Source organism: Canis lupus, chromosome 12 (genome assembly GCF_048164855.1).
Source record: "Canis lupus baileyi chromosome 12, mCanLup2.hap1, whole genome shotgun sequence".
Classification (NCBI taxonomy): domain Eukaryota; kingdom Metazoa; phylum Chordata; class Mammalia; order Carnivora; family Canidae; genus Canis; species Canis lupus.
In genome coordinates, this window is record NC_132849.1 from 18,672,699 (window position 1) to 18,698,610 (window position 25,912).

Below are 25,912 nucleotides of genomic sequence, written 5' to 3' on the forward strand. Positions count from 1 at the left end.
GCATACATAAAGGAAAATCTATTCAAAATTAATTGTTTTAATTTTTCCTGCCCAGTCGTATCTTTGACTATCTAAGTTGGCACAAGTGGGAAAAGCAGATGGAGAAAATCAATTAAAATGTGTTCATAGCTGTAATCCCCAAGCAAGACCTTGCCCATTGGATGAGTCAGTGCTAGTTATACAATGCAGCATCTATACACAGGCAAAGCCTGCATAGGTTACCCAGGAGCAAAAAAGGGAAAAATACTATGGAAATTCAGTAAGGGAACTACAGTTTGTTTTTGATTTGTTTGTTCTACACACTGTTTCAGAATATAGAGAACCAAGCAGTCATGGAAGAGAATGATACTGTCACAGAATAAGAGAGGAAATATTGTTAATATCTATTACAAACAAGGAGCTCTTCATAGCATCCCATCTTCTACACTGAAATCATGTATATACCTATATGTAAAAGTTATCCAAAACACAAGTGTACAAAAAAGGGAAATCCATTCATATTTGAACACCGGACAAATCTGTTGTCTGTACATTCTTTAAGGATGAGTAAAAACAAAAGACAGAAAGCTACAAATAACTGGTCCTAATTTTTAGGAAAAAAAGGAAAATAAAAGCTTCTTCATGATTTGGGGGACAAGCTTACCTTTGAATGTGACTCAAAGGAATCTTCAGAATGAAAACCCAGAAAACTGACATACCGAGTAGATAACAACAGAGCATGATCCCCATCAATCAGACGCAGAGTATAAAACACAATGAATAGTTTTAAAAAATTAGATAAAATAATAAATTTAAAAGAGAAACACAAAAAGGAGTAAAATAATTTAAAAATTAAATTAATTTTAATTAATTAAATTTTAAAAAAAATTAATTTTTAAATGGAATTTCAATGTAATTTAGAGACAAATAACATACATAATGTTTAGAAAAATGGTAGAGAAAACAAATGTTTTTAAGAAGATAAAAATAAATTATATTGAGAGAGAGTAGCATAGATATGCTAAAGTGAACAGAATATGACAAGTTGATGTTTTCAAAGGGAAGATGAAAAATAAAAAGAACAGAAATGAAAAAGCAATGGCTTATTAGAAGAGAATATTCATAAACTATGAAAATTATTATACATACGGGCTTTAAGAATTCATTATTTTCTAGAGTAATATGTCTAATACATCAACATACCATTACAGTGTTTTTGACCTATTAAACACAAAGTCAAGGAAAAGGAAAAAAAATTAAAGGAATAAATATTTGTCTTCAAAATTTTACACTTCAATTTTTGTGGGTGGAGGTACAAAAATGAACTTATAAGTTATTACCACATTACTTATCTTTAACTTTGGGAAAGAAAAAACATAAAGACACAATGGACCAATAAATATGCTGCTTACCCATTAAAATAAAACATTATTTTCCATTTATGATATTTGGGTTTTTTAAAAGACTGATTGATTGACTTTAGAGAGAGAGGGATAATGTGGAGGGACAAGCAGAGGGAGAGAATCTTAAGCAGACTCTCCACTGAGCATAGAGGCCCCATTAAGCAGATCTTACCACCCATGAGACCATGACCTATGCCAAAACCAAGAATTGAACGCTCAGCCAACTGAACCACTCGGATGCCCCTGCCATTTAAAATATTTGAAAATTAATAGTTGTTTTCTGATACACAAGTACTTTTACAATATAATGTCAGAGCTTTCTTTTTTAAGTTACAACTCTTAGGTGTATTTATAGTTGTATCCTTTCATTAAAAAACAATACTACAGACAGTCCCTAACTTATGATGGTTTGATTTATAATTTTTTGACTTTACAGTGGTACAAAGCAATATGCATTCAGTCGAAGCTGTACTTCAAACTTTGAATTTGGATTTTTGCCCAGTCTAGCAATTTGCAGTGTGAAACTCTCTCTTGTGATGCTGGGCAGCCGTAGTGAGCAACAGCTCTCATTTAGCCATGCCATCACAAGAGTCAACAACCTAAATACTTACCACCATTCTGTACCCATACATCCATTCTGGTTTTCAGTTTCAGTACAATATTCAATAAATTATGGGAGATATGTAATACTTTATTTTATTTATTTATTTTTAAAGATTTTCTTTATTTATTCATGAGAGACAGACAGAGAGGCAGAGACATAGGCAGAGGCAGAAGCAGGCTCCCTGTGAGGAACTTGATATAGCACTTGATCCCAGGACCCTGGGGATCATGACCTGAGCCAAAGGCAGATGCTCAACCACTGAGCCACCCAGGCATCCGTGTAATAATTTATTTTAAAATAGGCTTTGTTATATAATTCTGCCCAACTGTAGGTAATATAAGTGTTCTGAGCATGTTTAAGGTAGGCTAGATTGAGCTATGATGTTCAGTAGGCTAAATGTATTAAAAGTATTTTTGACTTATGGTTTTTCAATTTATGGCAGATTTATCAAACATAACCCCATTGTAAGTCAAGGAAGATCTGTATATACATGAACTGGAATGGAACTTGCCCAGTATCACCAAGATGTGAAGGAGGTTTTCACAGAGTGGTAGTAGTATCATGCATTTTTTCTTCAGTTCTTTTTTTCCCCCTTGCTATAATAAAATGTCTTAATTCAGGCACTAATACAAAATAGATGTTTTTATTTTCAAAAGGAAAATTTGAAAGATAATGAATTTATAGCCCTGACATTTCTAAACTTGTGTACAAAAACAGTTTGTTAAGTGACTGTACTCCTCATTAACTACATATTTACACTTAAATTGAAACATTAATGCTTGCGTTATATGCTATGCGATTACCATAATCCCTGGAGCTACTATCATAACCCTGATTAACATTTATATTAACCATGAGCTTCATAATGCACAGTTGACAAAGAAACCTGTGTTGTTGTTGTTTTTTAAATCTCATGCTAACAATAACGCTTGCAGGATCAAGAAGGTATGTTTGTGTTCTTAGGAATTGCTTGGTGGGCAATCTTGGTTACTACTGACAACTTGGATTCTGGGGCTTATACTCAGGCCTATTTTTGTCTCCAGAGTGGGCATGCTAGTTGAATTTCTTATTTAATGAATATACAGTAAGATGTTTTCTATTAAGTTCTGTTTGAAATAAGAACATTCCAGAGTTTAAAAACTCTGAGGTAAATCTTTATTTACTATGAAGAACCACACAAAATTAATCTCTTTTGCCATTTTCCATATTTCTCAAAAGAGTGTTCCTTTATCCTTTCTTTTGGTCATTTGCTCCTAGCTAATTTATCTCTTACTCCTAAAGGGAAAACTCATGAAAAACTTCCAGGAGGAATTACTGTCTGATGGTAATATTAAGAGGGGTTTTATTTCTTATTGGTTGACTTTGTTTGCTTAATTTTTTTAATGCTTTGTAAGCAATCTTAAATATTTTGTGAACCGAAACAGTGTGGAAATTAATGGAAACATATACAAGGCTGGAAGGGGGATCTTAAACTGTGTGATTCATTAGACACAATGCAGCAGGTGAAAATCCCAGTCGACATAAATGTGGATGCACTATCAGTCGCAGTAATTATTAGGTGATACATTTTCCAGCCATCATATGCTATGTTCAAGAGAGGTTAACATGTACTTTACAACTTTCCTTGGATACTTGAATTCATCCACAACGGTGACCTATTGCTTTCAAAGTCCAAGCTCAAGAATTAGCACCTGAATCCCTTTACCATATGCCCTACCTATAATTCTTGCTTTCTTTTCTTCTTGCCTTCCCTACAGTATCAGGATTTCTTAAATGTTCCAGCCACACTCACTTACTTACAGTTCTTAGAATTTGTGTTCCATACTTCACTTGCTCCCCAAAATGTCTATTACTCCTGAGTTGCCAATGATCAGGAGCTCTGGCAAACTTCTATCTCAGTTCAACAAAAACTTCATACAGTAGGACATTACTACTTGGCTACAGGACCCCTTTTAGCCCAGCGCAGGTATAACTCCAGATCCATCCAACTGAGTAAGGTAGGGATGGCACCCTATTCAACAGTGTGTCCCCAGCAGATGGAGTTTAATAGCTGCCATAAATTTTCTTTAATACTAAGAAAATTATTTGACATTTTATTATACAGGTGGGAGATAGAAATAAAACTGTAGTTATGTTAATAGGGATAGGACTATACCTCCCCATTAAGCATACTATGGTCAACTAAAATTGTGGTACAGCCCGAACAGTTTGAAATGAAATGTGGAGTTTTGTGAGTTAAAAATAAAGAGTGCCGGGATCCCTGGGTGGCGCAGTGGTTTGGCGCCTGCCTTTGGCCCAGGGTACGATCTTGGAGACCTGGGATCGAATCCCACATTGGGCTCCCGGTGCATGGAGCCTGCTTCTCCCTCTGCCTATGTCTCTGCCTTTCTCTCTCTCTCTCTGTGACTATCATAAAAAAAAAAAAAAAAAGAGTGCCATAAAATAATGTTAAAAGAATAGAAAATAGAAAGTCAACAAAGATCTTAGTATTAATTTATACTATTGGTTCCTCAAATTCTACGTTGTCTATTTTTGATATACTCTTAATTCAAAAATACAGTTCAACTTTTAAGAATCCATGAAATGATAATTTTGTTTATATTTAAATGGGTATTTTATTTACTTCCAATGACATCAACTTAAATGATTGCCAGCAAAGATCAAAAGCCTAAAAGTATCATAACACGATTCACATATAAATATTTAGCAGAGTTTCTGTATGCATCAGAATTTTAGATAAGAAAAAAAAATTGAAAAGAAGAAGAAAATGAGCAAACCTATATCAAGTGGTCATTATATTTTAGCATGTGGCCCATATTTTTCTATTTAATAAGTCTTAAGCTGTTATTTCCTTTTTCTTTTGAATTCTCAAATAAAAATTCAACTCCATTACATTATTTCTCTAAAACACATAACCAGTTAGAGAGTTGGAAACTTAATCCAGACCACACACCTTTAAATTCAGTATGCTTTTTAAATATACTATATTGTATCAAAAGAATTTTTTTTTAGTTTTGTATCAAACCACTGCATTGAGCTTGTATGCTTGATTCCTTTCCTTTCCAAATTCTCATGTAGGAGATATAGGAGATATAGGAAAATAAGACACTCTGCATGTGGAACCAAATTGTAGAATTAGAAGAGAAAAATGTAGAACCAAATGTAGAATCAGTAGGGGAAAAAAAAGACACCAAGTAAGAAATTGTAGAATCAAAATGTAGATTCAAAGTAGAACCAAAATATAGAACCAAAATGTAGAATTCGAAGGGGGAAAAAAAAAGTCAGCAAATAAGAAATTGAGGAATTTTCCCAAGGTATAGCAAAAATGGGATCCAAATGAGAATAGTAGCAATTATGACCAAAAGATAATGAGCTAAAATTTTTGGGAACTTATTTTTTTTCCAAATGAAAACACATACAAGACAGAAAGAAAAATACTAAACGATAATTCATTAGCCACAGCATGTGCCAAGCACTATGACCATTACATAGCTCATGTCATTAAAAGAAAAAGCAGAGAAGGGGATAAGTGGAGAATTTTTCCAGAAATCCATATAATAGAAATTTGGAGATACCCAAAAAATGAGATAGATGTCTGTTAACGTGAAAATATGAATACTGTAATTGACACACTCTTGATCAAGATATAAATAAGCACAGGTTAAGTTTACTACATATGTCATATGGAATTTTGAGAGGCAAACAAGAAAGAATCAGAAATGGAAGAAAAGAATGAATATTTATGCAGAAGAATGTCATGATTGATCTTTCTAGTGCTTATTCACATTTATACTCTTTTTGGATATATGGAAGGAAAGCACTTCTCCATCACTTGGTGTTATGTCACTAACTGTGGCTAATGAACTATGGCCAAATAATTTAATTGCTGGTGTGGATCCCTGCAGCACTACTAGCCCATTTTCTGTAATGGTAAAACTCGATACCTCACAATGACATGGTGGAACTTCCGCCAGCCTAGGATCCCTGAGGGACTAAGGGAAGCAAACCTTTCCATTGAAAAGTATGGAGTATAAGGGAAAAGTGTTCTAACCCACTAAAATTTTGTTTTGCTATTATCATAGCCTAGAGTAGTCAAGGAATGTGTGCTTATGCCACATACCTTTATATCACATATGCATACATATGTGTGTGTCTGTGCATGTGTGTGTGTATCAAAAACATTAAATTCTTCCTTATTTCTGGATGGTAAACATTTATGCTATTTTATCATTATTCTTTGTTTTTTGTTTTTTTTTGTTTTTTGTATTTTTTTTTGGTAAATGCAATCAGATGGCATACACTACATGTAGAATAACTTATTCAATTAGTAAACAGTGGCTGATTTTTGGAGAAAAAATAAGGCGGGCAATGGTTCTTGAATATTTGCTTTCCATCTATATCATGAGCCATATTTATAATAAATTTATCAAGTATAGAATACCTGTGATTCCCTGTTACAATAAAAATTAGAATATATCTAATTTTCAGAGATATTAAGAATCCATGCATTTGGTAAACCTGTTCATTTATAAACTAAACATTTTATCTTAGCACTTGGAAGGATGATGACAGTAAGCAGTATCAGTAAAGAGAAGGGTTAATAAACACAACCTTTTTCTGTTTGACAAGATGTTGGAATAACAAAAGTAGATATAAAGCTTAAAGACAGTCTTATATATGTCTTCAAAACCTAACTACATGGAATTTATCTTTTGAGTGAGCAGGAGAGTGCACATTAATGTATACCAGCGAGACACTTTTCTTGTCCTACTTGTAACAAGACTCCAGTGTGACCTGAATGGCTCCCTAGTGCTTGGATTTATATTCTTCTCAGAGGCATTGGATATTGTATTTCACTACAAAGAGCTAAAAACATTGCAATCATTATTTATAAATCTTTTAGAAAAATGCATTTTCTTAGCAGCAACTATGGCAACAGGGAACTGGAAATGACACTGGAAAAGAATGGAGCTCAGTTGCAGTGGGTAATGCACGCAGGATTTATATTCTACCAACATCTATATTTTAAAACTGGAAAAACCTAAACAAATATTTGCTAGATATAATTATTTTCTATATTTAGTCCATGTATTCCACTTAACTAACTTTTAAATGCTGTAATAGGAAATACATTTACTTAATCTTCATGAAAAATACAGATATAAAATGACTCCAGATGATCGAAATTGTCTTATTTCTAAGGTACAGTCAACTTTACATATTTGTAATAATATTAGCATTTCTTTTCCCTTTCTTAAAGATTAATTTGAGGGAGAGACTGTATGCATGCATGCGGGACATGGGGGGATAGAGGGAGAGAGATAATCACAAGCCGACTCCTCACTGAGTGTGGAGCCTGACACGGGGCTCAGTTACCTGACCTCGAGCTCATGCCTCAGAGGCTCAGCCAGCTGAGCCACCTATGCACCCCACAATAATTATAGCATTTCTAATCACAGTGCTTGTATTATTGTCACTCATAGATTTAATAAACTATTTCTAGATTGAAGATACGGTCCTTCTTTACAAGTGTTAATTGAAGCAAATGTGATTTTTTTAAAATCTTTTACATATTATTTAAGCATATACCTGTGGTACCCTCTTATATTCCATTAGACACCGAAGTAGTTTATTTCTTAGCAATTGTTGAGTATTCTTGTATGGATCAGCACTGTCAGGGCCATGTTAACAGGTTTAGGCAGGGTCCTCCTCCAGGAATAATACTGACTAATTAATATAACCCATTATATGACTTCACCATTATTGTATCAGTTTGTTAGGTCAACCAAAAGATTAGTACATACTGGGTTTAAACCACAGAAATTTATCTTTTAACAGTTCTGGAGGTTAGAAGTTCAAGATTAAGGCATTTTTCAGCAGGGCTGGTTGCTCCTGAGGGTTATGAGAGAGAATCTGTTCAGGGCCTCTCTCATCAAGTGATCCTGGGAATCAGCATCAAAGAGAGGGTTCTCTACCCTCCAAGCTTCATCACAACCCTACCAGGGAATGGAAATTCCTCCAGTATTCTGGCATTCTGGCATTGTTAAATCCTGGGGGCTTTTTTGTTTGTCTGTTTTTGCTACATATTGCCTTTGCATTTATATGGAGATTTTTCCTCAAATATTTCAGATGTCATAAATGGACTGCAGAAATCCTTTCCTTCTCTTTATATTTAAAAATTATCTTTTGGGGATCCCTGGGTGGCGCAGCGGTTTGGCGCCTGCCTTTGGCCCAGGGCGCGATCCTGGAGACCCGGGATCGAATCCCACGTCAGGCTCCCGGGGCATGGAGCCTGCTTCTCCCTCTGCCTGTGTCTCTGCCTCTCTCTCTCTCTCTGTGACTATCATAAATAAATAAAAAAAATTAAAAAAAAAATTATCTTTTGCATGAGTCTTGTAGCATAGTAAATAAAAAGAACAGTTTGATATATGTAGGTCTATAAAAAATTTGCTAAAATGTCATGAGATTGGTTACTTGATATGCAGAAATCGATCTAGTTATTCTATAATTACCACATTTTGTTTCATATCTGAGAAGGTTAGTACTTTCCATTTAGGGGTATTATCTATAAAGGGAGAGGAGAAAGAGAAAACTATGGACAGACTTGAGAAGGTTGATCTTAGGGACCTTGCTCAAACATGGACCAGCCAGTGTTTTCTTCTTTTCTTCTCTCTTTCTGTATCTTGGGACTCAGAGATTAAGCAAGCCTGGCTTGTTCTTTGATCTATACCTAGGAGTTCTTCTCCTACCAAGCTTAGCTATGGTCTTTTCAGAAGCCCCTAGATGCTGTCCCTGAAGGCATTCATACCAAGGATTCTTAGATTTTTTTATTGTTTTAATTACAGAATAAATAGAACAGAACTTTAAAATAAATTAATAATAATATAATGAGGGAAGTTTTTTGCTTGAGTATTATCCCTACTCTTAATCGATTAAGTATAGGTTCTCCCAATTAAGTATAGGTTATCCAAACTAACAATATCTTGTAATTACAGTGCTACATTAGGACTGACACAAGATCATGTGGTCCAAAATTTACACAACTAAAAAGAAAATAAACTGCCTCTTTTTCTCTCTTTTATCAAATCTTGTATCATTCCCCAAAGAAGGTTGAATTTCTTTTTTTGTTGGTTCAAGCTTTTATTTAAAATCTACTTAGTTAACACATAGTGCAATGTTGGTTACAGGAGTAGAATTTAGTGATTCATCCCTTCATGTAACTCCCAGTGCTCAACACAAGTGCCCTCCTTAATCCCTATCATCCACATAGACATCCTCCACCCACATGCCCTCCAGCAACCCTATTTGTTCTCTATAGTTAAGACTATCTTATGATTTGCCTCCCCCTCTCTCTTTTCCTTCTCTAATTATACACAGAACCATATGGAATTAAGTATGATGGATAAACATGTGACCTGTATGAAATTCAAAGAGAAGAAAGCATATTTTACCTTTCAATAGATAATCCAAGATCAAGAGACAAGTGAATTGATTGGACATTGAGAGTAACATTGCCTAGAGTTCTACAAGGACCTATTGTCAAAGGAAGACAATCTAATTAAGATGGACAAGTGTCTAAAAAATTATTTCACATGAAACCACTTAGAAAATGTTTAAATCATTTCTCAGACTTTGCTTCCGACGTAATGGAATCCAAGGATGGATATTTTCTGGAAATTCTGGAGATAATTTTTATACAAAGCCAAAATTGAAATAAACAACATGATAGTTAATAAACCAAAATCATGAACTAAGAATGCATTGGCCAATTGTCTCCACAATTTAATATCATGAAGTTTACAACTAATCTTTCATTTATCAAAGTGTTTGTTACTATCATTATGGAGGAAAAAATAACTTGAATAAAAAGAATACCATTTTTGTATTCATTTTTCCAATAAAAATGGAATTTTCTTGCACTGTAAACTATTATCCTGCCTCTCTATTAATTGTAACTCTAACCTAACAGTGCTAAGCATTTATTATTGATTAAGGTCTATGAGCAGCATCTAAAATGATTTCTAAAACATACAGAAGATGTTGTATAAAAATGTTTGTATAGGGGTGCCTCAATGGCTCAATTGGTTAAGCATCTGATTCTTGGTTTCAGCTCAGGTCATGATCTCAGGGTCCTGGAATCAAGCCCTGCATTGGGCTCTGTGCTCAGTGTAGAGTCTGCTTCTCCCTCTCCCTCTGCTCCTCCTCTTGTGTTATTTCTAAAAGAAATAAATAAAATATTTAAAACAATGTTTATGTAGAACATTATAGAAAAATGTTCATACAATGTATAAAAATGTTCTTTTAATCAAATAAAGGGATATTTCCAATGCAGCTGAAATACAACTTAAGAAAAGAAATATAAGAATAACTAAAATTTTAATATAACCTCCTATATGGTTGTTTGCAACAATTCGAACCAGCTTTGTTGAGAAGAGAAATGCACAACGGTTCTTTCTACTTGTCATTTATATATATACTGATCACAATTACATTTACTTCATTACCACATTACGTGTGGTGAAAGATAATTTCAATTTCATAACAATTCATAGAAGATTCCTAAACTATAAACTTCAAAATTTAGTCTCATGACTGGGAGAACTGGAATACTATTTCCTTTTCATATGGTAAGCAGAATATTTGCTACTTTCAGTCATCTATTTCTAAAATTTTGTGCATGAAAAATAAAAGCCTATCTAAGAAAAACCCTCCCACTATCCACTGTAAGATACCCTAAGACTCTAAAAGGTGGGCAAGGGATCCTTGGGTGGCACAGCAGTTTGGCGCCTGCCTTTGGCCCAGGGCGCGATCCTGGAGACCCAGGATCGAATCCCACATCGGGCTCCCGGTGCATGGAGCCTGCTTCTCCCTCTGCCTATGTCTCTGCCTCTCTCTCTTTCTCTCTCTGTGACTATCATAAATAAATAAATAAATAAATAAATAAATAAATAAATAAATAAACAAACACTTTAAAAGGTGGGCAATAAATCTAGAGGAGTTTATTCATTATAACTTATTGAAAAGACATACTTCTAATCTCTCAAAGAAAACATGTTGACAGTTATATGGAAACATAACAACACATTGTCACCAAATGTAAGGATATGTCAGATATTGTTGATTCTTTAAAGTTTATTTGAAATACATGTAGTTTATCACACTACTTAAAAGCGATGTCTTCTAGAAAACACTGGGTTACTTTATATCTAATTTGTAGAAATGATTATTCACAAGCCTTCTTCTTTCATCAGAGCTATTACAACTAGCACACCTATACTAATCTTTCAGTTCTACTATTAGAAGAAAATAGAAATATTCTAAACTTTGGTTGGATTTCATAAATATATTTATATAAAAGACAGGGGACAAAATATTAAGTATTAAGACAACTTAGCATTACATCCTAGAATTGTGGCTGAGGGTCTATCAAAGATTAGATGGGTATTTTGGGGCTAATTTGCTGAACATGTGGCTCAATTCTTCATTTGTAATATAGAGTGTATAATAAATAACACATAGGGTTTTAGTGAAGAATAAATTATAACAACAATGTGTTCCATTTAATATAGCATCTAGCACAAATAAAGTTCTCAATTATTGGTTGCTACTGCTGTTGTATGTAAATCAGATACATACAACATGCATGCATATCATCACTTATTGGTTAATCACTACTCCTTATAAAAGGACTTGACACATATATTTAATGTGCACATTCATATGTTCATTTTGTGCTTATCAATTAACCTTGAAATGAACATCAGCATCCTCAGGCTTTATAGTTAAAAATAGTAATACATACTGAGTTAAAAGGCAGATGTAAATCATAATGACAATCTAATCGTAGCAAACGAAAAAGCACTTTGACTCTACATAGATGGACTTAAAAAAAAAAGATATAAAGCCATACAATTTTCTCTTTTAAAGCTACTTGGGGGCAGCCTGGGTGGCTCAGCGGTTTAGCACTGCCTTCAGCCCCAGGGTGTGATCCTGGAGACCTGGGATCAAGTCCCATGGTCAGGCTCCCTGCATGGAGCCTGCTTCTCCCTCTGCCTGCATCTCCGCTCTCTCTCTGTGTCTCTCATGAATAAATAAATAAAATATTTAAAAAAAATAAAGCTACTTGGACTTTTTGGTTTGTCGAGGATTAACAGTACAAATATAAACCTATCATAAAACACTCCTTATACATTTTCAATGTACTCTGAAAAAGATAATTCATGAAATTTTTAACATTACTTATTCTCTTTAACATATTTATGCTAGTTTGCAGAACAATGGATAACGTTTATGTTTTTAATTTTAAAACCAGTGAATGTTGAGAATTTCTAATTTTTAGTTTATATGATAAAGTCATTAAATTTGAAAAACATAACACCATAGCTAAAGAAATAAATTATTGCCAAGAAGAACATAAGTAGGCACAACTAGCATGATATATTATCAGAAAGCATTTAATAACTAAGGATGATGTTCAATGAGGTTTTGCTCTGGAAAGCTGTATGTCCCAGAAAGATTCTTTTATGTCATTATGTCATATAGACTATATCAAGTACTAGTAACTACTAACAAAATGTAATACTGCACAAATTACCAGAGCCATCCTTTTTATTAACATAACTTTATGAAAAATAAGAAAGCTATGGCTAAAACTATCATATTAATATCCTTCTGAGATTTAAACTATAATTGCAGTCACTTTTATTTTGTCCAAGGAGATACATGAGGAATGTAAGAGACAGCTGGCAATCCACTCATGTAATTATATTTTTCATTATGTTTCAATTGTTAGGCAGAATTTTTGCTAATAAAACTGAAAATGAACAATATTAAACTTGGTTATTCTTATGTCACAGAGAGACTCTAACACAGGGTAAAAATGGCATATTGTGTTCTGTGATCTCTGCTCAAAGCTTATTTATAACATGGAGAAGCTAAAGAAACACAAGAAATAAAAGTTAAGACCTTGCCTAGCAACAGCTCAAAAAATGAAAGCTATGGACGATTCACCAGAAATGAGAAAAGGTGAAATCATTTAAAAACTATTTTAGACATAGTTTCTCAGTTTTGAAGTCATCTAGGTAGAAAAAGATTGCTAAGCAAAACTGAGCTCATTTTCCATGCATCAGAGGAGCGACTGAGGAATAGATAAAAATAAAGACATACTTTTCTAGTCATCACTGCAAGCTCACATCAAGGCAGTAAAATTTCCATCAGAAATAATCAGAAATGAAATCCACATTTAAAGCAATAAAATGTGAATCTAATACAAAAATAAAGAATTTGTCTCACAATACTATTCAGTTTTGATTCCACATGGCATCATGAGATCACTCCTCTTTTTGTTTATTTCAAGAAATAGTAGGAAATCTAAACTTTATTTTAAAATTTAAATAGTTTGTCATATATACTTATTTTTTTAGATTTTTATTTTTGTTTATATTTGAAAGAAAGCATGAGTAGGAGGGGCAGAGGGAAAAAGAACCTCAGGCTGACTGGGCACAACATCATTGAAATGTTGATTTCTTTGCAATTAGATCTCAAGATCATTAATAGTGGGACCCCAAGTTTTCCTCTCAAACAGCTATGATATAATGAAAACAAAAAGAGTTTTAAAGTCAGGATATGCTATTCGTATTGTTGTGAGGATTAAATGAAACAATACTAGTACCTAACACTTTATTGGGCAAGGGATGTATTCTCAATAAATATTTGCTTACTTGTATTCTGATTTGTAATATCCCATGGGAACTTATTCAATAGTAGAAGGGACCTGTGTTAGCAGTAACAGGTGGAATTGCTACAAGTTATTCCAACACCCTTGATGAGATTTCTGCAGTAGTTTTGAGTAAAACATCTATATACACATCCCTTCTTAGGACTGTGGAATGATTTTGGGGGGATTACTATCAAAGAAATATCCGGATATATCTGGGTAGCTCAGCGGTTGAGCGTCTGCCTTTGGATCAGGGGGTAATCCCAGGGTCCAGGATCAGGTTCCGCATTGGTCTCCCTATGGGAAATCTGCTTCTCCCTCTGCCTGCGTCTGTCCTTCTCTCTCTGCCTCTCATGAATAAATAAATAAAATCTTAAAAGAGAGAGACAGAGGAAGAGAGAGACAGAGAGAGAGAGATTAGGGAAAGGATGGGACAGGACCACTTTGTATGGAAATGATGGTAGGGTAATACAGTCTGTCTTAATAAATCTAGTCTTTGGCTGAAAAGCCACTATGCCTGACAGCGGTGGGAGAATAAAAGGGAGAAACAACTCTCAGAAGCTTCTAGGTACTGAGTAAAGTAGGGTAGATATGCTAGGCTCTGTCACTCTTCAGGCTCTGTTTTCCTGGATGACTGCAATGCTGTCTATCTGCCTGCCCCCTTTATAACATTACCAGGGAAAATATAAACCTGAAAGTTTCAGTCACCTTCTTAAAACTCTCATGTCTTTTCTTCCTTAGAATAAAGTAAAAATTGTCACAGATTGGTAGGTATGTATTTTAAAGTAGATTTGATTGAAGTCATCAAACTTTAGCACAGAAGGCAGTTGTAATTCATATTTCCAAGAAGACAAAATCTTCTATATAGAGATAGAGATAGAGAAGAAAGACAAGTGATGAATAGGAATAAGTATGCCCACTGTGACCGCTGGGATCTTACCATGGTCTGACTGGTGGCTCAGACTTTTTCACATACAGGTTAGTATCCTGAAGTCCATACCTCTCTAACCTCAACACTCTTACCCCAGTGCTGATCCTGTGATAAACACTCAACAAAAATTTGCTAAATGAATGAAATGAGTTCCAAAAGAAGTGAATTCCAAGTTTCAGAATACAGAAGGAAGAAGCGTCAAGTTTAGTGGCAAGTGGTCCATAATCTAGGCTACTTTAATGGAACTACTTTTATCCATGAAATGAGTGAGCATGAATGAAAAAAGAAAAAAAAAAGTCAAATGATATACCTGAAAAATTCTTGAGAGTTAGTATGAATAGAAGCCAGAAAAATTAGGGAATGATAGCTCTTGCCTCTCTGGTTTATTACAATGGCTATCAGACTGTGGGTACTAATGCCACAATAACTAATAATTGTGTTAATATACTAACTGTCATACACGGAGCAAATAGCAAATAATTGGGCATTATACTCAGTGTTTTCCCAACATTATCTCATTTACTCTTTAAAATAACTTTGTAGAAATGGTATTATTTTGTCCTTTTCACATATATATAAACTGAGGCTCGGACGATTATCTTAGGTCACACAGTTGTACCTAGTGTAGCCAGGATGCAAAGAATGCCTTTCTGACTCCAAACCTTAATATGGTATATTAGATTTTGTTAGAACAATGTCTTTTAAGTTCTCTTTATAATATACCAAGAAATATGTAGTCTAAATTAACGATCCTTTTATTCATTCATAATGGATTAATTATCATACTAGGAGCATCATGTTATGTACATATATAAAAGAAAGGAACATTTGTAATGCACATCAATCTCTGAGAACACTGAACCGTATAAACTAAGGTTGAAAGATATGCATAAAACTCAATTATTTGAGATTATTTCATTGCTGTTTACCTCTTATCAAATTTCTTATATTTTTATGTTATAAATGCAAATCATGTATACTAACTAAAAGGCATATTGTAAATGCTTTCGAAATTATTGAGAACATGTTTAAAAGTGTGCTTGAACTTCATTTAAATTCTCAAACCCTGCAAATACTAATCTGACTACCTTTTTTCTAACTTCACCCATCTTAGAGACAAAGTTTCAATACAGGTAATGGCTAAAACAATTTATTGTGAAACCAAATATTTTGTAGTAAACTTCCTTCTCTATCTTGCTTCTCGTTTTTTAAAACTAGTGCCTGAAAATGGTTTGAAAGTTTATATACATTTTGCTAAATGAAGTGCTTTAGGCACTAGCAATTTGAGGTGCTTAATATTCAACAGGCATCGTCTTAAAAGTCAATGCATGTTTTAAAATTTTCATTGCATATCCATGTGTTATTGCCGAGCTCTTAAAAATCATTGCTTTGTTATGCTACTAAAAGTTGGCAAGATGACTTTTTCCTATAATACCTTCAATTTAAAGTAAAAAATGGTGGATGTTGTGTTTTCTGAAAACTGTGCAAACTGATATGCTTAAATGTATGACCAGAATGATCTCTTTCATGCTCTCATCTAAACCCCTTATTCTAAGCTTCTAAAAATATATCTATAAAGTCATTACCATTGATTCAGTATAGATTATTTTGAAAGTATACATAAGTCAAAATAATATCATGTGGTTATATTTGTCTGTGGAAAATGGATCACATCATTTGAAATCTCTATTTCCCTTAATCTTAACCATATGTGATGACCCTGTGTCCACATCTACATCTTCTTATTAATGGTTGCATATTACCCATTGTACAGATGCATCATAATTTGTTTATTCAGTCTCAGATATTGGGATATATGTTCAACTGGGTTCAATTACTCAAAATCTTCATCAATTCTGTACTTTTTGATCATACATAACATATATTATTTTAAGCAAAATTGCCAGGTGAAATGCCAGGTATGATTTTTAAAAAGAACTTTAGTATGCATTACTTTTGTGATATATTAACTAACAAGAGAAATAAATTTTGTACCCTTTTGCATCCTGCAGCATCTGACAGGTCACTTAACAATGACAGCTTGCAGGGACAATAGCTCACATCAGGATGGTCTGTAGTCTCCTTGCAATAGTTCTACTGCAATTTACCATGGGTTTCAGATATTCCTGATCAGCCTTGTGTTGCAAAACCTTAAACTTGATAGTTTCCATTAAGTCACACCTGAGGCATTGGGAGCAGACATATCCCAAAATGATATGCAAATGTGACACCACTAGTATTCAAATGACTATTCAGCTCTGCAGCTGATAGATCCATAATATCTCTCTCCTCCTATCCTACCCAAAGCAGTTAACCTGAGGCCAATTAGGGATAAATGTAATGCAATTTTCTGTGATGTGGTTACCTTTCTAAGTTTGAGGATATGAGAAACAACTATGGAGAAAGTTTCAATACATGTGACCCTGATCTTCAAATGAAATATTTTTTTTGTTCCTTCATCAGATTATAAAGTAATTAAATAGAAAAAAAATTAAATGCCAAGCAGTGAACTGCAATTGGTTAGATGAAATCCCTAATCTTCTTAATCATTTTTTGGAGTAAAATTAAATGCTATCTGTCATTTTGTTAGATAGGTCGTTAGCTAGGTTCTAACAGGAAGCCTGAAGGCCAACAGAGAGGGAATCATGGCCAGCTCCCTGGAAAATCAGAGGCCTGTCCTGGCAGCACTCCACAAGGGGCTGGATTAGACCAGAGAGGCCCCAAGATGGTGAGTGACAAGACAGGAAAACTTTGAACAAATATGGAAGAAAATAAAGCATGAAATCCTGCTTCCAAGAAATCCCTGCCTTAAGTACGATAATTCCACCCCCTTGTTAATAATTGTTGATGAAAGACACCTGAAACCCTGGGTTGCAGGGAACTTTCTCTCACTCTCATATCTGCCCTCTCACGTCTCAAGAGTGTACTTTCACTTTAATAATTTCCCTGCTTGTGTTGCTCTGCTTTGTTGTGTCTATCCCTGATTTTTTTTTGGTGACAGACCAAGGGCCTTCAGTGTCATCTTTAGGACAGGCTGGGTTGAGGCGTCAGCGTCCCATGGTCTCCCCAGTTCATCTGGCAACAATTTCAAAAAAGCACTCTACATGATAGCTATATTCTGCTTTCATATATTTTGTAGTCCACTTTGGATACTAAAAGCCACAGAATATAAATGGTAGCAGACTAATCTGAAATCTTCTCTGAAATTTGAATTACTTACTAGCTACTTTTTGCTTATATCTATATTTCTTATTATATTTATCCATCATCCTAGATTTTATTTATTAACATATATGAAACAGGATTTTTTCTGTATGATGTAATGTTTTATGACTTGTGTTTGTTTTTAAGATTTAGTAATTATCATATATACATATACATGCATGCTACTTCTCTTATACATACACAAACAGAAGCACGTGATAATATGATTTTGGCATTTTACTGCTCCTATATAAAGAAAAGATTACAAAGAGTAATTATAATAAGACATTTGATGTTAAATAGGACTTTTTTATTATTAATAAAATGCAATACAAATCCATGGTAAAAAATAATACTAAATGAAATTGAAAGACACTAATACATCCCTTACTCATTTTTAGTTCTATCCCTAAGAGGACCATTTCAACTCTATTTTGATTTCTATGTTGGTGACCGCTATAATTCTCAATAATAGGCTGATATCTCCATTTCTTGATTTTTAACTTCAAATAATGCCAACTTACTAGCCCCTTTTAATTTGAGGAATTTAGTATATCCTCTTGCTTATCACTTTCTTCTTGTGAGTTTTACAGGTAGGTATTGCTTTGCTCATCTCTTTTTTTATGTCATGTGGAAAAAAGAAATTTTATTTTTCATTCTTATTATATATTTTTTAAGTGAAGTATAATTAGCATGCAGTTATATAGTTTCAGTTGTACAACATATTGATTCAACAATTCTATATAGTACTCAGTGCTCACCACAATAAGTGTAGTCACCATCTGTCACCATATAACATTATTAAATATTATTTGATGTGGGAAAACAAAGGCAGAAGAAAAATTATTATATTTCCTTACAACCTACAGCCCATTGACAAGTCCTTGAAACAGGAAGAGTGACATTCCTCTAGGAACTCAGCGCATCAATGTTACTAATTTGCTAAAGGCAATAAGCAATCTTTGCCTAACTCCCCAGGATTCTGTAAGTCTACTTTAACATATAAAAATCCCTTGGAAACTTCCTTTATCTCTACTCCCCCAAGATATATGTTGGTAAACATCCCCTTAGTATATCACCCATTGAAATATATCTGACGGGTCTCATGACTCAGGATTTATTAGATAAGAATGAATGACTTTTCCCGCACAATAGCTAGCACCCTCAAAGTCGTGGAAAACCTGGTTCCAAAATTCCTTAAGAGACTTATGCTATTCCTAATACCCTCCCAGCTTGAGAGTATAAAACAGGCCATTCTTTTTGACCTCGTGCAATTCTTTTTGCCAATAGGTCCTGTCCCAGTGCTTTAATAAAACTATCTTTTTGCACCAAAGACATCTCAAGAACTCGTTCTTGTCCATCAACTATGAACCCTAACATCTTTCCTACATCACTATTGACTATATTCCCTATGCTATACTTTTCATCTCCATGACTTACTTATTTTGTAACTGCAAGTTTATACCTTTTAATCCCCTTTATTTCACCCATGTCTCTACCCACCTCTTTATCATTTTAAGTAAAATACATAAACACCCCTGTTGTTCTGTCATTTGGAACACTGTCTCTTAATCCACAGTATGTAAGAGAAGAAATAAATGCCATTATATTTTTCCCACCTCTCTTCCATCATCCCCGCTTCCTGACATCTATCAAAACCATAGCAATAGCAATGCATGTACATTGAGAAAGTCTGATACAAGACAAACCCGTTCTCTTAAGCCAAACTGTTTTCTAGTAGTTTCTATCAAATAATACTGTTTGAATATTTGGGGTGTTGGTTAAGCACGTCCCAAATCTCTATAGAATGCACCAATTTTGACACACACACACACACACACACACACACACGAACCTCTACTAACATAAACTTAAAATCACAAAAGAATCTAATTTCAAATTCAGAATTGCAAAAACAAAAATGTACATAAAAGGAAGGGATACAAAGCCCAAACATTTCTATTCATTACCAGATTCAAGCAAAACAGAATAATACAAGTTAGAAATGAAAAGGCAAAAATAAAACTGCTTAATGATGATTCTTTGTTCACTCCGTCCAGTGAAGAAAGGCAGAAGCTGGAGTATAGTTCAAACCTTGCACAATTAAATTACATTAGAATAGCAATATGTCCTGAAAAAGTAAATGAACAGGTCTTTCAGGAAAAGTAGAATGAAAAACATCTCTCCTTTTCTGTCTTAGGACTTAGGAAATATAAAAATATGAGAAATGAACTTCACTGATCTCCCAAGCCATGTAAAAGAATCATCCTAATGCTGAAGATTTTTTGCAGAATTTCTATAAATGAGGTACAGATATGACCATAAAAGAAAAAAAAAAAACAAAAACAGCACACTCATCAAAGGCTGCCATGTAGCCTCTCTGATAAAATAGGACACACATGAGACAACATATAGTGGAGGAAATATAGACTGCAGAGACCCTCTGGTTTGGAAAGAGAAAGCCTGAAAGCCCAATCAGGTGGGGAGAGGTAGTAATTAATGGAAAACTAGCCCCTGGGAGATATTAACCACTGCACTGAGAAGACTGCCTGCAGTGGAATTCTTGGCATTGTAGGTTTTTCAATAACAAAAGGCTGAAAACATACAGAATACCTTGGGAGCAAAAGGCTTAAGTAAACCATACCATACCCATATCATGGAAGGTTACGCCAATATTAAAATAATACCGTAGGGCAGGGATGGACAGTTAGGACCCACAGGTCAATTCTGGTACCTTCCTGCTTTTGTAAATAATTTTCAGAAAAGGAATTTGGCCCCTTCTTGTGTTTTAGTAGTATGGAACTAGCCTGCCTCAAGAAATATGGGGGCCTCATTCTAGTGTAGGACAGGCTCCAAAGTATTTCAAGGTTCTATGAGTTTAATAGCAGTTGTCTGGAAGGGAGACAACTGCTCATTTTCAACTGTGGTCTCACAAGCATGGAGAAACTGTTATTTTCATCTGTGCTCCTTCGATCAAGTATAGAACATCTGTCATAAGACTACTGTCCGATGTGGCAGCAAAGGCTGCTCTCAATATAAGAGCCCAGCAGCTGCTACAGGAAAGGACATCAGACAACTACAACCAGTATGTTGATACCTGTACCAGATCATGACCGTGAAGATTATTTTTTTAAATAATAATAAGCTTTGCAGTATTGGGAATACCAAATGTGGAGGCTGAGAAAATTAAGGCCATTGCACCTTAAGTTCAGCGTTAGCACAAGTACAGCCATCTCAGGCCCCTGTGAATAAGAGCTGAACTTTACCTTACCTCAGTTGGGGGGGGCGGGGGACAGCTTATTGCCCTAGAAAGCCCCATATCAGAATGAGAACAGAGCTTAATGCCCTTGAAAGCCCCATATCAGAATGTAAACAGAACTTGAGAAATTCCTCTACCCCTTCTGGAGGTCCCCTAGACCAGCCCATAAAACTAAGCTGGAACCCACCTCCGGGTCCCAGTCCCTGCTCCATTGTGTTGGGTACACTTGGACCCAAGCTCGAGCTTGTCAATAAACCCTCGTGTACTTGCATCGGTGTTGGCTCCTTGGTGGTTTCTCAGATTCGCAATCTTGGGCACAACACAAAGATGGCCATATATGTATGCAATACAAGTGCATACACACTATATATGTTTGTGTATATATGTGTGTGTGTATATAGTGTGTGTGCATATATTACATATGTATGTGTGTGTATATATATGTATATATGTATATATATGTATTTATGTTTAGCCTGTCATTTGACCTATAATAGATTCTTATTCTCAAAGTCAGAATGTGATAATATATTTGATATATTTAAATCTCTCTCATAATTCATGAGTTTCATTTTCAGTATGAACTTAAGCCTTGGACTACAAAGTTCACTTTTTGTTGTTAAGTAGGTGTTTGAAAATATTGCTACTATAGAATATCCTCAAGCTACTTGAGGATGCTGAGGGTTTTCTTTTGTTTGTAAAAATTGAGTTGAATTCAAATGCAACTATGAAACAGTGCTTAACGTGAATTAACATATTAGAGTATAAGGCAGAAATCTGACAAACGCAAAATGACTGGCCCTTTAAAAAAATGTTCTCTGTATATCATTTTTGCATTTACTGAAACTGTCCCATTTCCTGAAGACTACAAAAAATAATATAAATGAAATGTGGAGTTCACAAGGAATTACTCTATTTAGAGCATCTAAGGGGTGAGTGCTGATGTGAAAACAAACAAGAGTCCTTAGGTTAAAAGCATAATCTCTGGAATCAGAAAAATTAGGATTGAATTCTGCTTACTGGCTATAGGAAATTGAGCACATTTCAAGTCCTCAGTTTGCTCAAAGTGCAGGCAGCTACATTACTACCTGCCTCCCTCATAAGGTTGTTTTGACAAGCAAATGCGTTACTAATTGTAAAGTGTTTAACATAGTGGATGGCGTATGTCAAAGACTGTATTATATATTGGTTGGGTAGATGGTGACAAGCGTGAAGCTTAGTTGAAAGGCCGTAGTGGGCTACCAACATAGCAAGAAGAGTGAACAGGAAAGCACCAGCACTTAGGGAAGGGAAGAACAGATTGGTTGTAAGCTAAGGCATAGGCTAGACACAAACTTAAAAAAAAAAAAAAAAAAAGAATTCCAAAAGACACAAGGCTGTTGAGAATTCTAGCTTTGGCAGAAAATGAAGATAGACTAAAAATTAGAACAAAGTCTCACAAAATACTGAGTTGTCAGTAGAAACATAGGTAAGTTTTGTGTTACTCTTTCCCTGGCTATTCTTTTTTTTTTTTTTTTTTTTTTTAAGATTTTATTTATTTATTCATGAGAGACACACAGAGAAAGGCAGAAACACAGACGGAGGAAAAAGTCTTCCTTCAGTGAGCCCCATACAGGACTCCATCCTAGGACTCCAGGATCACGCCCTGAGGCAAAGGCAATATCAAACAATGAGCCACCCAGGTAACCCACACTGGCCATTCTAAATAGATATGAGGCAATCCATGTAGGGGACATTGGATTCTAATTTTTTTCTCTTTATTATTCCACAAGTAATTAGCAGACACAATATATTTTGCCTTCTTATCATCCCATAACATCTGCCTATACCCTAAATCCTCACCTGGGACACCCAAATTATTGAAACATGTGATGCTTCTTTTAAAAATTATCTGATTTCAATCCATTTCACTGCCCACATATCCCTGTCATTAATATGAAATTCTCCCATTTATTTCTCTCTCTTTTTAAGATTTTATTTATTTATTCATGAGAGACACAGAGAGAGAGAGAGGTAGAGACAGGCAGAAAGAAAAGCAGGCTCCATGCAGGGAGCCCTATCTGAGACTCAATCCTGGGACCCCAGGATCATGCCCTGGGTGGAAGGCAGACACGCAACCGCTGAGCCATCCAGGTATCCCTCCCATTTATTTCTCAATACCATATTCTACTCTACAGAAGTATATAATTCCTCAGTGTTAATTAGATGTCATTTAAATCCTCCAAATGATGTACAATTCATCTGCTTATGTTGCATTTTAGTCTGTTCTGGACTGTGATTGTTTTAATCAGTGAAAAATGCTATTATTTATTTTTTTAAATGCTATTATTCAATCCCATTCAATTACATCAACAAGGTGTCAAACCAATTATGTAAATGTGATTTTATTTTGGTGACATTACTAGATTTCAGATTAGTATGCAGAGCTTCAATTATCCACTTTTAACCTCACCTTAAAAATCTATTTTGAAGACAAAAACGATTCTCAATGTAAGTATTTGTTAGATAATATATAAATAACCTCTTATTTCACTACGGTTTATTGAACCTATATTTCAGCTATTTTAGCTCTGCATAATTACCTATGTGGTTCTTAAAACACACAACATACACACACACATGCTTCGATCCTTAAACCTTAGGTCCTTTCTAAAATTTTATCTGAGTAAATTTATCATCTAATCCTGAAAACAAAAAAACAAAAAACAAATTCCAATCCATATAACTTAAAACCAAAATAAAGATCTGATATAGTCCTTTTATAATCATACAATTTTAAGAGAGAACATCAAGTTCATGTTGAAATCAATGAATAAGGTCAAATGAGTTAGTACCAACAACTCTTCTTTGATCAGAGTGCTTGAAAATGAAGAAGAAAGCTCTTGGGAAAGACAATGTTACATGACTAAAATTAAGGTAAATAAATTTATACAAAAAGTATGCATCGCTTAGGTTGTTTTATTTCCTCTCTCATTAAGAAAATATAATATCATAGAGGTAGATTTGTCAGACTGCTTATATCAAAACCCACCTTCAATGAACAAAACAGCCACATGGGAACTGTAGCTATGATACCCTTCTCTAATTTTTCCCTTCATCCTGGCATCGACAAGCATCCTTGCTGTCCTATGTTCCTTTTTATCTTTAAAGACTAACACAGAATATCCTTCTTGTTCATCTTTTGCTATCCTGCTCATCTGTGTGGTACTTTTGCTTCCAATCTCTCCTCCACTTTGTTTCATCCCATCTGCTGTTGAAAATGTTCCTCTTGAAATTGAGCCAAAGCACTTTTCTTTGAATAAAAAAAAAAAAAAAAAAAAATACTCCTAAATGTCAATGATTCATCATAGGTTATGTAGTAACATCCAAATTCCTTGAGAAACCATACTCCACTCAAAATCAGAGTATCTTAATGTATTATTACATTCCCCTTTGAACAAAAATCTCTTATTGTTTTATTGTAGAAGTATGTAGTAAAAGGAAAAACAAAAACATTGTAGTGAGGATTGTAGTGATAGTCATCAATTTTAACCAGAGTTCCATTGCTATCTCTAAATTGTTGATAATGGGGGATTCCTGGGTGGCTCAGCCGATTGGTGCCGGCCTTTGGCCCAGGGCATGATCCTGGAGTCCCGAGATCGAGTCCCACATCGGGCTTCCTGCATGGGGCCTGCTCCTCCCGCGGCCTGTGTCTCTGCCTCTCTCTCTCTGTGTCTCTCAATGAATAAATAAGTAAAATCTTTAAAATAAATAAATAAATAAGTAAGTAAATAAATAAATAAATAGTTGATAATGTGATTTATAATATATTATATGGCCAAAGAGGTAGGTTTTAGAGCATGTATATATTTCATGTGATTGTAGTGAACAAATGCCATACATATTTTAAATCAAGCTTATTTATAATATTCAAAGCATCTAGATTTTTATTTCATTTTCTTGAATGTTCAAATATAGGAAATATAATAGAAGGTCTCTATAATTATAGTATTTTTCATCTTCTAGGTACATTTTGTTAGATTATTTTACATTTTGCTGTGCTTAATGTTCAATAAACAAAGTTTTATCAATCATAACTTTATAAGATAAATATTTGTTATATACATTATAAATGCAATCCATGCTCAAACATTAATTAACAAAATAAAATCTAGCAAATAGAGGTAAGTACTGTTAAAATTTTGGTTTATAGTCTTTTACATATTTTATACATATATCTATGCCAGTTTTCTAAGGATAGGATCATAGCATACTTATTGCTTTTCAATCAGTTTTTCTTCACTTAACATTATATACTCTATGCTTGACAGGTTTACTAATTAAAAGTTATTCTGTAGGATCATTTACTAGCTGTGTGACCCTGAGGGAATATCTTACTATCACGGTGATTAAGTTTTCTTATCCAAAATATACAGATCAAATATAGAGAAAATAGTACTATCCTCTTAGAGCTCTTGAGAGGATTAAATGCAAAGAACCTAAAAAATATTGTGTAGCGTAAAATGACAATAATAACAACATATGTAAACATAAACCATTTTTCCTGGAATAATCTATGTCATGTGCACATTTTCATTAGGTTGAAAACCATCTATGTGAAATAGTGGTGATTTGCTTAAATTATAAAAACCTGATGAAGTGTCAGATATAGGTTTAGAATGATATTATAGAATGTCATTATTAAAAAATGTTTAAAATACATTGTTAGTAGGTAACTTATTTGCATAACATAGAAATAACTAGTCTAAATAAAGTTTTCCTGCTATACTTCATTGTTTTTTCATTTTTCTATAACAAATAGATATTTCTAGTGCCA

General features: G+C 34.2%; 1 protein-coding gene and 1 long non-coding RNA gene across 11 annotated transcripts in view; one reads left to right on the forward strand and one right to left on the reverse strand.

The window, feature by feature from the left end:
• Positions 1–25,912, reverse strand: part of LRRTM4 (leucine rich repeat transmembrane neuronal 4) — a 708,453-nt gene that overhangs the window by 477,370 nt on the left and 205,171 nt on the right. The gene's annotated exons all lie outside the window — the stretch shown is intronic.
• LOC140601267 (uncharacterized) overlaps positions 1–25,912 on the forward strand; it is a 113,951-nt gene that overhangs the window by 17,240 nt on the left and 70,799 nt on the right. Inside the window, exon 3 of one of the 8 annotated variants that reach the window (XR_012004297.1) lies at positions 9,364–9,918. The exons of the other annotated variants lie outside the window; for them this stretch is intronic. This is a non-coding gene — a long non-coding RNA (uncharacterized lncRNA). Of the gene's footprint in view, positions 1–9,363; positions 9,919–25,912 lie in introns of those variants that run through there. 8 annotated transcript variants of the gene reach the window in all.